Genomic DNA, 5,978 nt, shown 5'->3' on the forward strand with positions numbered 1-5,978 from the left:
TAGCGGCTCCACGGCATGTGGGATCCTCCCGGACCGGGGCACGAACCCGTGTCCCCTGCATCGGCAGGCAGACTCTCAACCACTGCGCCACCAGGGAAGCAGCACTTTGAATATATTGTGCCACTCCCTTCTGGCCTACAAAGTGTCTGTTAAAAAGTTAGCCAATGGTCTTATGGGAGTTCCCTTGTATGTAACTAGTTGCTTTTCTCTTTTTGCTTTTATGATTCTCTCTTATCTTTAATTTTTGCCATTTTAATTGTAATGTGCCTTGGTGTGGACTTCTTTGGATTGATATTGTTTGGCCCTTTCTGTGCTTCCTGGACCTAGATGTCTTTTTCCTTTCCCAGGTTATGAAAATTTTTAGATATTATTTCTTCAAATAAGTTTTTTGCTCCTTTCTCTGTCTTCTCCTTCTGGGATCCCTGTAATGCAAATGTGAGTATACTTGCTGTTGTCCCAGAGGTCTCTTAAACTATTCTCATTAAAAAAGTGGTTTTTATTGTTTCTGTTTAGCTTGGGTGATTTCCACTTCTCTGACTTCCAGATCAGTGATCTCTTCTTCTGTATCATCTAAACTATTGTTGATTCCTTCTAATATATTTTTTTATTCCAATTATATTCTTCTTCAGCTCTGTTTGGTTCTTCTTTATATTTTCTAACTCTTCAGTGAACTTGTAATGAGTTCATCCATTCTCCCAAGTTCCTTGAGCTTCTTTGTGATTGTTACCTTGAAGTGTTTTATGGGTAGATTTCTTATCTCTACTTCATTTAGTTCTCTTTTCTCAGTTTTTTCTTGTTCTTCTGTTTGAAACATATTCCTCTGTCTACTAATTTTGCCTAATTATCTATGTTTATTTCTATGAACTAGGTAGGTTGATTATATCTTCCGATCTAGAAGTGGCCTAATGTAGGAGATGTCCTATGGGGCCCAGCAGGCAGACTCCCATCTGGTCATGAGAGCTATAGTCTGTATACATACTCTTATGTGGGCTGTATAGGCCTTCTGTTGTGGCGAGGATGACTACTGTGGGTGCACTGATAGGTGGAGCTGGCCACTGACACAGTGGTGGACAGAGCTGGGTCCCAGGGCAGCTGGGTCCCAGGGCAGCTGGCTGCCAGGCATGAGGATCCCAGGGCTTGTGTCAGCTTGCTGGTGTGTGGGTAAGCCCCCAGTACTAATAGTCTAGAGGGAGGACTCCAAATGGTGTTTGCCAGAGTCCTGCTGGTAGAACAAGCTCCCCAAAATGGCTGTTTCCAGCATCTCCATGCCCAGGGGAAGCCCCAGTTGTCTCCTGTATCTCTGGGAGGCTCTCTAAGATGAGCAGGTAGGTCTGACCCAGGCTTCTTTCAAGCTACTGGCTCTATGCTGGGACTCAGGACATGTGTGATTTTGCATGCACCCTTTAAGAGGGGAGTCTCCATTTCCTTGAGCCATCCAGCTCTTCCATACACAAGCCCTGCTGGCCTCCAAAGCCAGATGTTCTGGGGCTTGTCTTCCTGGTGTAGCCCTCCCAGGCTAGGGAGCCTGGTTTGGGTCTTGGGCCCCTTGTTCCTTGGGGAGAAACTCCACAATTATTATTATACCCCCATTTATGGATCACCTACCAGAGAGTGTGGGTCTTGACTATTGTTTCTCTGCCCCTCCTATTTGTCTCATTGTAGTTCCTTCTTTATATCTTTAGTTGTGGAAAATCTTTTCTGTTAGTCTTCAGGTCATTCTTATAGATAATTACTCTGTAAACAGTTGTAATTTTGGTGTGCCCATGGGTAAGAGGTGACCTCAGGGTCTTCCTACTGCACCATCTTGGCCACTCCTTGCCCCATTTATTCTTTCTTCAATTCTGTACTTGTGGCATAATGTGACGCAATCCTCTTTCTAAGTCGTCTTCTGCCCATTCAGTCACCAGTCAATTGATTTGGTCATTCAGCATTATTAATTAGACACCTATATCATGAAGTCTAGGCTTGATTAGGAGCAGATCTTCTGTATTATATATACCTACTACACTAAGCATGCTGCATTCTCAGGAAAGTTTCAGCTGACCAGTGAGAGGAGGGAATGATCCTCTGCTCTATCCCTAACACCCATATGAGCACACTCCTGACAACACTCACAGCCACTCTTTCACACGTGGACTCACCCAGGCACACAGCACACCTGCTGTTCATAGACATTTACAAATCATCCACATTTATGGGCCATGAGTAATAGCAACACTATCTGAATGAGAAATAAATGATTCATCCCCCTTCCCCACCCCGTGTTCAATGTCTCACTTCTTACCAGCATCTCTTTCCTACTAGCTAATCACTAATACTCTCCTTACATCATTAAAAAAAAAAAGTCACTCCTATGAAGTAAAGTAGCTTTCCTACTACAGTCTATATAATAGCTAACATTCGCAAGGCATTAACCACATGTCAAACACAGTGAAGCCACTGTGTACCCCCTTATTATAATCCTCCTGGGCTAAGTCCTTTTATTATCTCCAATTTACAAATGAGATTACTGGAACTTAAAGGAGTTAAGTCATTTGCCCAAGGCAACAGCCACTAATCAGCAGAATTGGAACCTGAGTCCAGAACTATGCTGCCAAAACTTGGGCTCTTAACTGCTTGAACTCCACTGCTTGTGAGCATCAAAGCATACACATTGTTATATTAATTTATACTTCAGAGAAAGCTACTATACCAGGTACTTCCAGTACTGGTAGTAAAAACAAGTTTCTATAAGGGGAAGGCAGAAGAGGTCCAGAGAATAGTAGACATCTGGCGGTGGGTTACACAAATGCTTGATAGGTTATGAAATAGGTTGTAAGATGGGTATATGTATATTATGTTGTTCAGTGTTAGGCCACTTTAATATGATTCTTTTTTTCTTTATTACCAAAATAAGCCATGTTCATTATTGATTAGGAAATTCCAACATTTGCATAGTTTTATAAACATTTGATGTGTATCCTCCTAGACTTTCTGTTTTGAAAATATATATTTTTATGAGTGGAATAATAGAGTTTTATAATATCCACCTCCTCCATTTCTTCCATTATGAAATCTTTCCATGTCAAAAATATTCATAATATTCTGAATTTGGATGAATCATAATTTTTAATCATACCTTATTTTTGGACAATTGTTTATAATATTTTCTGTTAAAATATTGCAATAAACATCCCCATAGCTAAATCTTTTTACATATGTGTTAGTGTTGCCTTCAGATCATTCTTAAAGTTATAAAATGTTTTTGGTTTTATGCTTGCTACCTTTAAATTATGTAATTGTGTGGTAGACTTTTTATTTTATTTTTTTAATAACTACACAGAGACAATAGAATGACATTTTATTTTATTTTTATTTTATTTTTGGCCGTGCCTATGTAGTATGCACTGTGTGGCATGCGGGATCTTAGTTCCCCAACTGGGGATCGAACCTGTGCCCCCTGCATTAGGAGCACAGAGTCTTAACCACCGGACTGTGAGGGAAGTCCCGATGGTAGAATTTTAAAATGCAATTAGCACAAAGTAGTTTTGTAGCATGAAAGCATTCTTTGGAAGAAATTCTTGCCCTTTGCCTATTTTGCTGCCATCCCAGCACAACAAGGAGAGAGAGCAGCAAAAAGAATCAGTACTCTGTGTAGCTGAAGATGCACTCCATCTCCTTCCCAGTTTGCAGTGCTGCACACAGGAATCTCTGTAAGAATTCTGATTGTAAAACACACTAATTGATTAAAGAAAGTTGATGTTTATGTGATTATGTGACTCTATTTGAAAATCTCTTAAATATTTTTAGATCTAAACTTCTCTATATTCCATTTATTCATTTACTTTATTATTAACCCTGTTTTTTCCTTTTTTAATCTCATACATGTTTTCAGCTAATATTCTGTTCAATATAAGTCCCTGTCCCTTCCTACTTACTTCACTCTAGGCTATCCATATCTATTACTAATATATTTCAGTCTTGAACAATCTCATTATTTTATATATAAAATAATATATAAATACATATATAAAATTCGTACATACATAAAATAATGAGATATATATAATTTTGTGAATTTACTTATTTGTACAAATTTATCAGAAAACAAAGTAATGTTCTATTGTATTCAGAAGTTTCTAAATCATGAGGATTGCCAGTTGAGAAAGAGTGGTTAAATGATTTTTAGAATTTAAGACTCCTTCTATCTTATCCATCCATGATTTGTAATATTTTATAAGCCCCCATTAGTGACAATTACCTTTATATTATATTTGGCTGGTTTTAATCTTCAGAATAAAAAAATACAGTGGAGGTTTAGAAGCATCTTTTTTGCATTCTGAAGCAAATTCTTGATCCTTAGTATTAGAAGAAAATTTATTTCCAAATTTTAAATATCTGATTATCTCCTTAGCTTAATTTAATCCACTCTCCCCTCCCCACACAGACCCAGATAAATAATTTTCTGATTTTAATATAACTACATCTGGAGCAAATTATAACTTATTAGCTGTATAGCCACACCTGTTCTATCATCTGATTTATAAAAATCTCCAAATGTTATTTCAGTCCCTTCTGGCATTATGCAGAAAATGTTAATGTACTTCAAGTATACTTGTTTCAGAATAGATGTGAATTAAACCTCTGAAATATAAACCCTAAAATGAAATGAACTTTCCAAGTGGCTGTATTCACCATCTGAGATTTATGAAATGTTTGCTTAAGTTAAAATATGTTAATTTGCAATTGATATCATTGAATACTCATTAAAGAACTTTCTTCTGTTATTGGTATACATTCTTACATCTGTAAAGGTTTTCTCTGTTAATGCTTATTTAAAAAATTAAGCGATATATTACTTTTGTGAAGTGCTAAGCTCATCAAACTGTGGTACAATAATTTATACATATAGATGACATCTAAATACAAAATACTGATTGTGTTCATTCACATCAGTTATGTCTGATCAGAAATCCCACAACTTCAGCCACGTAATTAACTAACAACATAACTAAATAAAATCATTTAAAATTGTAGAAAAGTAAAACAGGTTTAAGTTTAAAGGAGTTATTGATTTGTAATTTAAAACATAATCTATCATTCATGAAGGAAAATGAGACACTTGATTGTAATTTCTCTAAGGACAAGGAAATATATCTTATTGATATTTGTACACTGAATCTAGCTAGTATGGATCCTACCTAAACAGAGTAGGGAGTCAGTAAGAGTCTATTGAAATAAAATAACATATTTATAAGAAACTTGCCTTTTAATGCCAAGATACATATTAGGCGTTACCAAAGAAAACTGCACAACTCTTTCAGTTCCATCCACTTTAATCTTAGGTACATAATTTTAAAACTTTATTTGCCGGAATTCTTATTTCTAGTATTTCCAAAATTTCATTCATTCTTTCAATAGTAATTTGTTGAGCACCTTCCTTGTCTCAGACACTATGAGTATAAAAGATAAGGTTCCCACTCTCATGGAACTTACTTTCTAGTTAGTTTACATTGGGAAGATTAAATGAATGTAATGCACTTAGAATGTAGTGTCTGGCACATAGTAAATACTCAACACTTACTATCTGTGATGGTGATGATGCTGATGATGGTGATGGAAGACGTGAATATAAATGCTATTCAAAGCTATGAGACTAGATGAGATCAACTAGGGAGGAAATGCAGGTAGAGAAAAGGGCTAAGGACTGAACCTCTGGTGATTTCTAATACTTAGAGTGTAGTTAAGAATGAGAATCATCAATAGAGACTGAGAAGAAGTAGCCAATGCAAAAGTGAACAAGGGTGGAGGAAACAAAAGAGTATAGTGTAAAGAAAACCAGAGGAGTGTTTCAAAAAAGTAAACACTCCATGACGTAAATCACAGCAAGATCCTTTTTGACCCACCTCCTAGAGAAATGGAAATAAAAACAAAAATAAACAAATGGGACCTAATGAAACTTAAAAGCTTTTACACAGCAAAGGAAACCATAAACAAGA

General features: G+C 36.6%; 1 protein-coding gene across 1 annotated transcript in view; it reads left to right on the plus strand.

Annotated features, from left to right (window-relative positions):
- LEKR1 (leucine, glutamate and lysine rich 1) overlaps nucleotides 1-5,978 on the plus strand; it is a 429,075-nt gene that overhangs the window by 315,753 nt on the left and 107,344 nt on the right. The gene's annotated exons all lie outside the window — the stretch shown is intronic.

Source organism: Physeter macrocephalus, chromosome 1 (genome assembly GCF_002837175.3).
Source record: "Physeter macrocephalus isolate SW-GA chromosome 1, ASM283717v5, whole genome shotgun sequence".
Taxonomy (NCBI): Eukaryota; Metazoa; Chordata; class Mammalia; order Artiodactyla; family Physeteridae; genus Physeter; species Physeter macrocephalus.